This window comes from Triticum aestivum, chromosome 3D (assembly GCF_018294505.1).
Source record: "Triticum aestivum cultivar Chinese Spring chromosome 3D, IWGSC CS RefSeq v2.1, whole genome shotgun sequence".
NCBI lineage: Eukaryota > Viridiplantae > Streptophyta > Magnoliopsida > Poales > Poaceae > Triticum > Triticum aestivum.
In genome coordinates, this window is record NC_057802.1 from 17,284,794 (window position 1) to 17,296,345 (window position 11,552).

Here is an 11,552-nt window from a genome sequence, read left to right on the forward strand (position 1 = left end):
CTACTACTAGCAGCACTACTAATCAAATTAACCTAGTAAAACCCTACTACCCTAACTAAAAAACAGCTAATTAACATCTACTAGTACCACTACTACCCTAACCTAATTAACATCTACTAGTACCACTATATATACTACTAGCAGCACTGCAACAACATTTTCTTTATTTTTTTCTTTTAAAAAACATCTATGAAAACAAAAACCATAATTAAACCCTACTTCCCTAACTAATTTTTTTCTCTAAACCCTACTGCCCTAACTAAATTTTTGCTCTAAACTAAATTTTTGTTCTAACCTAGCCAACCTAGTTTACCTAACTAGTTAACCTAATGAACCAAATTAACCTAGCTAGGTCACTTAGTTACTTAACCTACCTAGTTAACCTACTTAACCTAGCTAATTCATAGGGTTCATGACTAAATTCACCTAAGTAAATTAACCTAGAGAGGAGGGGTGGGGGCTCACAGAGAGGGTGCTCGGGGGAACGGTTACGGGGAGGTGCTCGAGGGAGAGGGTGGCACGGAGGGCGTCGAGGGTGGCTCCGGTGGCGTCTACGGCGGCTCCAGTGACGGCGAGGAAGGCAGGTGCGTCGAGGGGCAGACGAGGGTGAATCCGGGGGCGTCGAGGGCGTGCGGCTCCGGTGGCGGCGATGGCGCGCGGCTCCGGTGGCGGCGACGGAGGCAGGGACAGCGAGGGAGCAAGGGCGGTGAGGGAGAGGTAGGGCGACGCGAGAAGAATGGGGAGTTGAGGGAAGGAGGAACGCCCATGCAGGGGCAAGTCAAACTTAGTAGTAGCGCTTTTTCCCAACAAGCGCTATTGCTACTTAGCTATAGCGCTTTCTGACGGAACGTGCTACCGCTATAGATAAGTTAGCTATAGCGCTTGTTCGTGAAAATGCGCTATAGCTAAAGTAGCTATAGCGCTTTCGTGAAAACGCGCTGCTGCTATTGGTTGCATTTTTTATTTTTCTTTAATTTTCCTTTTCTTTTTTTCTTTTCCTTTTCTTAGTTAAAGCACTGTCGCCTTAAAACACGCTCCTACTATTTTGTTAGCGGTAGCGCTGTCCTTAGAAGGGCGCTACTACTATACCAAGCCTGGCGGCAACGGTGTAACAGTTATAGTTGTAGTGCTTTTTATGAAGGACGCGCTACTGCTATATATGTAGCAATAGCATGTTTTTTCATACCGCGCTACTGTTAGATAGCAGTAGCGCCGTGTTTTAACAAGCGCTACTGATAAGTCTCTGTGTATAAGCTTTTCCCTAGTAGTGTAACTTTGCATGATACCGGAGAACTAAAATGTAAAAATAGATGTTGTTATCATAAAGTAAAAATATATTACTATATATTATAAATAGCGAGTGTGGAATAATGATGGATCGTGTGCGGAATTATCCTAGGCAATTGGTAACAAGATCGGTAATCATTATTGCTATTGTATACGAGGGAGAGGCATAAGCTAACATACTTTCTCTACTTGGATCATATGCACTTATGATTGGAACTCTAGCAAGCATCCGCAACTACTAAAGATCATTAAGGTAAAACCTAACCATAGCATTAAAGTATCAAGTCCCCTTTATCCCATGCGCAACAACCCCCTTACTGGGGTTTAAGCTTCTGTCACTCTGGCAACCCACTATAAGAGAATCATGAATGTATTGCAACACCCTATAGCGAGAATCCTTCATGTGTGCGCGGCACGGAAGGCACCATAGGACAGCACCAAAATAAAACATACAACTCAAACCAATCTAGATCATCAATCAACCCAAAAGACAAAAGGAATCTACTCAAAACATCATAGGATGGGAAAACATCATTGGATCATAATATGTGGCATAAAGCACCATGTTCAAGTAGGGGATTACAGCGGGGTGCGGGAGAGTGGACCGCTTAAAAGAGATGAGGAAGGTGATGAAGAAGGTGATGTTGATGAAGACGATCACCACGGCGATGGTTCCCCCGACGGCACTCCAGCGCCACCTAAAGAGAGGGGGAGAGGGTCTCCCACTTGTGCTTCCTCCTCCATGCCCCCCCCCTAGATGGGGAGAGGTTCTCCCTCTGGTCCTTGGCCTCCATGGTGATGATGGCCCTTCCGGCTTCCTCCTCCATGGGCTCTAGTGATGATGGCCCCCTCCGACAGGGTGCCAGAGAGGGCCTAGATTGATTTTTCATGGGTACAGAGGCTTGCGGTGGCTGAACTTCTGATCTAGGGTTCTTTTTGGAGGTTTGGGCATTTATAAGAATTTTTGGTGTCAGTCTCACGTCAAGGGGGTGACCGGGGGGCCCAAAAGTCGTAGGAGCGCGCCCTGGCGGCTTGTGGCCACCTCGGTCACTTCCTGACCCAGCTCCGGTGCTTCGGGGGCCTCTTTTGGTCCATAAAAAATCACCGTAAATTTTCAGCCCATTCCGAGAACTTTTATTTCTGCACAAAAAATGACACCACGGTAGTTCTGCTAAAAACAGCGTCACTCCGGGTTAGTTCTAATCAAATCATACCAAAGCCATCTAAAATTGTTGAAAACATGGCATGAATACTTCATAAATTATAGATACGTTGGAGACGTATCAGATCCATAATCGCAAACAGTTCATCTAAGTAAACTGTATGTCCTGTATTGCACACACCTTGATCTGGCTGACCGTTCTTGTTTTTCTGGCTCATCACAAATAGTTCGTATGGATCAACTATATGCCATGTATCACACACGCAACTCTAATCTGAACCGTTCTTGATGTCTTCGACATTGCACATAGTTCGTCTTATTGGTGACGGCTTTATTACAACAACGTTTGCGATTAATGCATCACACACAATTTGGTCAAAGGGTCTGTGATTCATGCGTTGCGTTAGCAGCATCCTGCAATAGTGATAGAAAGAACTTATTGTAATCTCCTCGTGGAGCTATTTGTTCTAAATTGATGTGCTAATTTGTATTGTGGTGAATATGAAAAATTGATCCATAATAATGTGGGGATGTATGTGATATCTTTGTGTTTTCATCTAGTATCTAGTATTTTTCTTAGTACATTGTTCAACAAAGTATCACGATTTCCACAATAACGTGAAAACAGTTGAGATGCATGACTGCATTGCTCACACTTTTTGCGTGAAATCTTCCAAAGCTTTCAAGAGGAAAGGAACTTTGCGTAAATATAAACAACTATACAGTTTCTTTGCTATAGACTAATATGGAACCTTGGAGTGGTCATATCCAAGTAAGAGACGATGGGGTTGAACTTTGAAGAAATTTCCTTATATAGATATGCATGAATTGAAAGGAGATGTCACAACTTTACTCTATTTTCAAACTTTCATAAGATGGAAATTGCCTCATACATCCATGCCTAGATGGAAAGGAAGGCGCTCCCTCTTAAAAGTGTGAAATTCATCGACGCAAGAAAAGTCAACCTTTTCTAGGGAGAGGTACAGATCTCAAAGAAAACAATAATCTAGAAATACCAATACACAAACACAAACTTAGATAAAAAATTATCATATTGACAACTACCGAGGTCAACCTGATCTCCACCACCCACCCGGTTCTGAAGTTTTGGGAGATTAATACTGGAAATTAACGGAAGAGAGAAACACGACACGTGTCACTGTGTTAGGGGGGCACACACCCAACACGCACCCCACTCCATCGCTCCATACCCATCCGCACCTCATACGCTCCCCTCCACCTTTCTGATCCAGATCCAACCACCTCACCCGAGATCTACACAGAGCAGGCTCCTCTCTCGGCGGTCACACCCTCCCATTCGTCAACGCTCTCTCTCCCTGCCTGGCAGATCCCCTCCCCCACGTCCACATCCTCCATCACCAACCTACCTCCCCGCCAGCGAGTAGGCAGAGCAGTGTACTCCATGGCCAGAGTCACCTCCCAGTTGTCATCAAGCAGGGCAGAGCTGATGGCGACCTCACCGGATCTAGAATCAACAACGCCCACCAGTCCATTCGACCATAGTTTCCTCCCCCGCTCCTCCCCCAACTAGATCTAACACCGCAATCATCATTCCCTGCCTAGATCTATGTGTGGGCTCGACCAGCCTGTGCGTCCTCTGCGTCAGCTGGATCGTGACCATGTCATAAATGGGGAGATCAACAAGATCGTAATGATATGCTCCTCCCCGGGGTCAGATCCCAGCACTCCACGGCTCGTTGTGGCTGGATCTATCCATGGGTTCCTACAACAACATTGACGAGGAAACCCGCATCACATTCCGGGCTCCAAGTTCCTGCCACCGCTCATCTCCCTTTCCTACGGTGGTCCTCGCCAGTTTGCATACCTCGTCTCCTGGTAAGCTCCGAGGAGGAGGTGATGCCTCATCTGCTATAACCGCGACCGCCTATTTCAACCTCAACCGTTGGGGATCTACGACATCGAGGGAAGGTGTACCTCTACTCGTGTGCCTTTTGTGTGTACTATGAGCAATTTTGTGATATGAATGTGTATACTGTTTGGTACATTATGATCCCTTTTCTTATTATGGGTAAGATCTTAACTGGATCATGCATAACACTTACCTTGTTCATGTTACCTTTCCTGATGCCTATATATTCAAATTTGTAACTTTTAGAGCTTTGTGTTGATGCATCCTTAGAAATTTGTAGTATGTTCATGGTTTCTTACTGACCTTTTAGTGTTCTTAACTACAGGAAACATTGTTTTCACTTCATTTTTTAGTACCTTGTGCTTTAAGATCTTGTAGATTACTTTGGCACTCTATAACACTTTCTAGCACCTTGTAAATTAATTTGGCACCTTGTGCTTTACAGATTTTTGTTAGTTTAGCACCATGTAAGTAATTTGGCACTTTATTGATACTTTCCTAGATACTAGTCAAACTTTGATGATGTGTGTTTATATGCAATTCCATACACCGAGTAATTTGGCACTGTCTTGCTAACTGGCACTTTCTATATGGGTCCAAAAGTGTGAACTTTTATCGATCATATAAGAAGTTGGCACTTTGGTAATTTTGTTCCTTTGTATATGATCCAACACTTTCCTGTAATTCCGCACTCTCAGATTTGACACCTTTGTATATGTATTGGCACTTTGTATCATCTCAACACTTTATCATGTGTGTACTAGCACTTTATGTATTGGCACTTTGTATCATCTCAACACTTTATCATTTGTACTAACACTTTGTGTATTGCAACTTTGAATCATCTATTGTAGATAATTTCATGGAATTTGGCACTTTGTTTTGTGGAAGCACTTTGGAATTTGGCTATTGTAATATGAAATTATTGTGATTACAAAAAGTACTCTATGATTGTTGTATAACCAGGCACTTTATGTATTTTGTGTGTATGAGAAAGTTCCCACGCGTACTCCTTCACATGTATGAATTGTAATTGGAACTTTCGTAACTGGCACTTTCCTATTTTGTGTGCTCGGAAAATACTATTTTCAAAATTAAATGGTTCCAATGAGTTTATTTAATAATGGTTAATTCAGAAACATGTATTAAATTTTGTTATTAAGTGTAATGTTTGTCGCAGGCACCATTTAAATTTCAAATGAGCTGGATGACAGTAGTACCAGTCTGGGTGACAATAGTACTAGTGGTAGTCTGACAGTTGTACTAGTGCCAGGTGAAAAGAATACTAGTGTTGTGCATGACATAGATGATTTGATGAATTTATGTTGCAAAATGGGAATGGCTCTAGAGATCTCAAAGAAACATGTATGTTTTTGATAGGCTCAACTTGGGTAATGGTTGCTAGCATTATTTTTCCCACAGACATATACATATATGTATACGCTTTCAAGTCTTTGGTCACGCAAATACAAGAATGACAAATTCTTTATAACCAATCATGGTTCAGTGCATACGCTGATTCTCCAAATGGTAACATAGTGCAACCTTGACTCATATATAAAAATCCAGGATGTTATCTTGTTTCTTCTCACCACTGGATGTACGAGCCCTTTTATTCTTGGATAGGGAGACATCAGTACTGTTGTCAGACAGGAACACATCGGTGAGGACGGTATTGGAATTCATTGAAGCCTTGAGAATATCGAGCGCCTGCAAATAGATTAATTCAACATATCAACATAAGAAACAATTCATAAGTGCTTGAATAATTCAGCGAGTCTCACCTCTTTGTTACCAATCTTCACAGACTTCTCCTCGAGCACGAGGTCCTTTTGTTCCCTATTGAGCTTGGTTATCAGCACCACCGCGGATATGTTGGACATGGGGGTGATGGTGAGGTCATCCATGATAGTGTAACTAACCAGGCCTTGCACGTGCCCGCCGCCGACTATGATAGACCCATAGAGAGAGGAGTCACGTGCAACATCTGCCGCCATGCCCGTAGGCGCCAGCGCATGTGCAGTTACTGATGCATACTGTAGTGGGTAAGATGTCACCCCATGAACAGATGCCCGCATGGAAGGTGCCGCTGGGTGTGTTGTGATAGGGCGCTGAAGGAACAAGGGCCTACATGAGCTCAAGAGCGCCTCTTGCACGATCTTGCTGTGCATGTACCTGGTATCCATTTTCTCGACACTATCGTAGATGTTGGCCACGCCGACCCCATCACTTCCGGTCTGAAGTACCTTGGCTACAGTGCCTATGGGTATCGCTAGGAGGCTAAAGAGGAAGTCTACAACCTCCTTTCCGGCCTCCGCGTACAAGACGCGATTGGCCTTCTTGTCGATGAGCAGCTTAAGGGTCGGTGCGGACGGGGCCAAGTTGATAGGGGCGGGAGGTGAAGACATGATTTTATGTTGAATGATAATTGGGAGCCCGCGGCCTCATATATATAAGGGAAAATATTATGTAATTAATGCATGTTGATAACTTAAAAAATTGCAAGATATTTGATGACATTTATTATACGATTTTCACCACATACAAATAACGAAAGAATTAATATGCAATTAATGCATGTTAATTGGTAAATAAAAAAGGTAATGAACGTAATTTATTATACAATCTTTACCTCACACAGATAAGAAAATAATTAATATGTATTTAATGCATGTTGATAGTTCCTCCAATCCTAAATATAAGTCTTTGTAGAGATTACAATAAAAACTACATACGGATGTATATAGACATATTTTAGAGTGTAGATTCATTCATTTTGCTCCGTATATAGTCCATATTGAAATCTCTAAAAAGAATATTTAGGAACGAAGGGAGTAAGTAAATATACAAATATTATTAAATGTATTTATTACATAATATTCTCCTCATACAAATAAGGAAGGAAATAATACGTAATTAATGCAACATGATAAATGAGGAAACAACCCAAATAACTAATGTTATTTATAGTAAATAATTTATTCTAGATTGTTTACATTCTAAAATATTTAAATTGTATACAAATTTAAAGTTGGCACACTTCATCTTTTTTTACATTCTAAAAATAAAAACAATACTCCCTTCATTCAAAAATATAAGATGTTCTATTTTTTCTAAATCAAGTGCATATAGATGTTCTAATTTTCAATCTATATGTTGTCCATGTTGAAATATCCAAAACATCTTATATTTGTGAATCGAGCGAGTACAAACAGCTCGTATTGAAAATAGAATATGTCAAAAACAGAACAGCCTGTAATGATCTAGACAACTACATACTTGTGCTACTCCAAAAATTCTGAAAAATTAGGAAAACATAAGAAATTTGTATATCAATCATCTGTATAAAATACAAGAATTTATCACGTTCTAGAAAAGCAGATCAATTGTGTTACTGAGCGCAAAAGTTTCTGTTTTTTCACAGAATCAAATCAACTATCATCCACACTATCCCAAAGGCTTTAGTTGGCACTTTATTAAAACAAAAGCTATAAAACAAGATTACTATAGTGGCTTAATCATGTGAACACACAAAAACAGTAGGGGTAAATGTTGGGTCGTCTCTCACAAGCGCTTTTCTTTAATATCTTTTTAGCTAGGCATGATGATTTCAATGATGCTCGCATAAAAGATAAGAATTGAAACATAAAGAGAGCATCATGAATCACATGACAAGCACATTTAATTCTAACCCACTTCCTATGCATAGGGATTTTGTGAGCAAACAACTTATGGGAACAAGAATCAACTAGCATAGGAAGGCAAAACAAGCATAGCAATTGTAGAAGTGGCAACGGCAAAGTAACATAGCAAAGATCAATATGTGAAAAGCTCATAGGCAATGGATCAATGATGGATAATTATGTCGGATGTCATTCATCATGTAGCAGTCATAACCTAGGGTGACACAGAACTAGCTCCAATTCATCAATATAACGTAGGCATGTATTCCGAATATAGTCATACGTGCTTATGGAAAAGAACTTGCATGACATCTTTTGTCCTACCCTCCCGTGGCAGTAGGGTCCTAATGGAAACTAAGGGATATTAAGGCCCCCTTTTAATAGAGAACCGGACCAAATCATTAGCACTTAGTGAATACATGAACTCCTCAAACTATGGTAATCACCGGAAAGAATCCCAATTATTGTCACCTTGGGGTATGCGGATCATAACTCGTAATAGGTGTCTACAACTTGCAAGATAGGATCGAGAACACAAATATATTCATGAAAACATAATAGGTTCAGATCTGAAATCAGGGCACTTGGGCCCTAGTGACAAGCATTAAGCATAGCAACATCAATCTTAGAACATAGTGGATACTAGGGATCAAACCCTAACAAAACTAACTCGATTACATGATAAATCTCATTCAACCCATCACCGTCCAGCAAGCCTACGATGGAATTACTCAATTACGGTGGTGAGCATCATGAAATTGGTGATGGAGGAAGGTTGGTGATGATGATGGCGTCGATTTCCCCTCTCTGGAGCCCCGAACGGACTCCAGATATGCCCTCTCGATAAAGAACAGGAGGTGGCGGCGGCTCCGTATCGTAAAACGCGATGAATCCTTCTCTGTGGGTTTTTTCCTCCCTGAACATGAATATATGGAGTTGGAGTTGAGGTCGGTGGAGGTCCAGGGGACCCACAAGGCAGGGGGCGCGCCCTAGGGGGCACCCTCCACCCTTGTGGATAGCCGGTGGGTCCCCTCCGGTTGTTTCTTCTGCCAATAATTTTTATTTATTCCAAAAATATTCTCCGTGGATTTTTATGTCATTTCGAGAACTTTTATTTCTGCAAAAAAATAACACCAAGGCAATTTTGCTGAAAATAGCGCCAGTCCGGGTTAGTTCCATTCAAATCATGCAAATTAGAGTCCAAAACAAGGGCAAAAGAGTTTGGAAAAGTAGATACGGCGGAGACATATCAGGAGCAAACTGAACAAAATAACTATTATGGGATACTTGATTGGCATGATCAATTTGAGCATAAAAATCATGATGACAAGTTTCATGGATATCAATACTCTTTATAGCATACATGTCATCACCATAATCATCATAGCTAGGAACTTTGTTGTCATAGTCAATTAGAACCTCTTCCAAAATAGTGGATTCATCATTAAATAAGGTCATGACCTTTCCAAATCCACTTTCATAAATATTACAATAAGATCCAACACGCTCCCAAATAGTGGGATCATTAGTACATTGAGTTGACACTCTTCCAAACCCACTTTCATCAATATAATCATCATAAATAGGAGGCATGCTATCATCATAATAAATTTTCTCACCAAAACTTGGGGGACTAAAAATATCATCTTCATCAAATATAACATCCCCAAGCTTATGGCTTTGCATATCATTAGCATCATGGATATTCAAAGAATTCATACCAACAACATTGCAATGCTCATCATTCAAAGATTTTTTGTCAAACATTTAATAGAATTAATCTTCTATCAATTGAGCACAATTTTCCTTTCCATCATTTTCACGAAAGACATTATAAAGATGAACAATATGATGCAACCTCAATTCCATTTTTCTGTAGTTTTGATTTTATAAACCAAACTAGTGAAAAAAACAAGAAACTAAAACATTCAATTGCAAGATCTAAAGATATACCTTCAAGCACTCACCTCCCAGGTAACCGCACCATAAAAGAGCTTGATGTCTACTACATAAGTTGTTCCTGTAGACTTGTGTTGGGCCTCCGAGCGCAGAGTTTTGTAGGACAGTAACAATTTTTCCTCAAGTGGATGACCTAAGGTTTATCAATCCGTGGCAGACATGGGATGAAGATGGTCTCTCTCAAACAACCCTACAACCAAATAATAAAAAGTCTCGTGTCCCCAACACACCAAATATAATGCTAAATTGTATAGCTGCACTAGTTCGGCGAAGAGATTGTGATAAAAGTGTAGTAATAATTGTAGATATTGATTTTTGTAATAGGAACAATAAAAACAACAAGGTAGCAATTGATAAAACGGAGCACAAACGGTATTGCAATGCTTGAAAATGAGGCCTAGGGTTTGTACTTCCGCTAGTGCAATCTCTCAACAATGCTAATATGATTGGATTATATAACCATCCCTCAACGTGCGATGAAGAATCACTCCAAAGTTCTTATCTAGCTGAGAACATAAGAAGAAATTGGTTGTAGGGTACGAAACCACCTCAAAGTTATTCTTTCCGATCAATCTATCCTAGAGTTCGTACTAAAATAACACCAAGCCATTCTTTCCGATCGATCTAACCAAGAGTTCATACTAAAATAACACCATATGATACACATCAGCCAACTTTAATGTCACCTAGATATATACTCCAATGTCACCGCGAGTATCCATGAGTTGATTATATGATATGCATCAGACAATTTCAGATGCATAATACTCAATCCAACACAAAGAACCTCAAAGAGTGCCCCAAGATTTCTACCGGAGAAACAAAGACGAGAACGTGCATCAACCATATGCATAGATTACCCCAATGTCACCTCAGGAATCCGTGAGTTGAGTGCCAAAACACATATCAAGTGAATCAATATGATACCCCATTGTCACCACAGGTATTCATAGCAAGACATACATCAAGTATTCTCCAATCCATAAAAGTATTCAATCCAATAAAAACGAAATCTCAAAGGAAAAACTCAATTCATCACAACAAGATAGAGAGGGGAAAACACCATATGATCCAACTATATTAACAAAGCCCGCGATACATGAACATCGTGCCATCTCAAGAACACGAGAGAGAGAGAGAGAGAGAGAGAGAGAGAGAGAGGGAGATTAAACACGTAGTTACTGGTACAAACCCTCAGCCCCGAGGGTGGACTACTCCCTCCTCGTCATGGTGGCCGCCGGGATGATGAAGATGGCCACCGGTGATGATTTCCCCCTCCGGCAGGGTGCCGGAACGGGGTCTACATTGTTTCTTCGTGGCTACAGAGGCTTGTGACGGCTGAACTTCTAATCTATCGACTCCCCTAGGGTTTTTGGAATATTTGGCAATTTATAGGGTGAAGAGGCTGTGTGGGAGGCCACCGAGGTGGGCACAACCCACTTGGGCGCGCCCTGGTGGGTTGTGCTCCCCTCGGAGCCCCCTCTAGTAATTCTTTGGCCCACCGGGTGTCTTCTGGTTTAGAGAATTCTTTAAAAAGTTTCACTGCGTTTGGACTCCATTTGGTATTGAT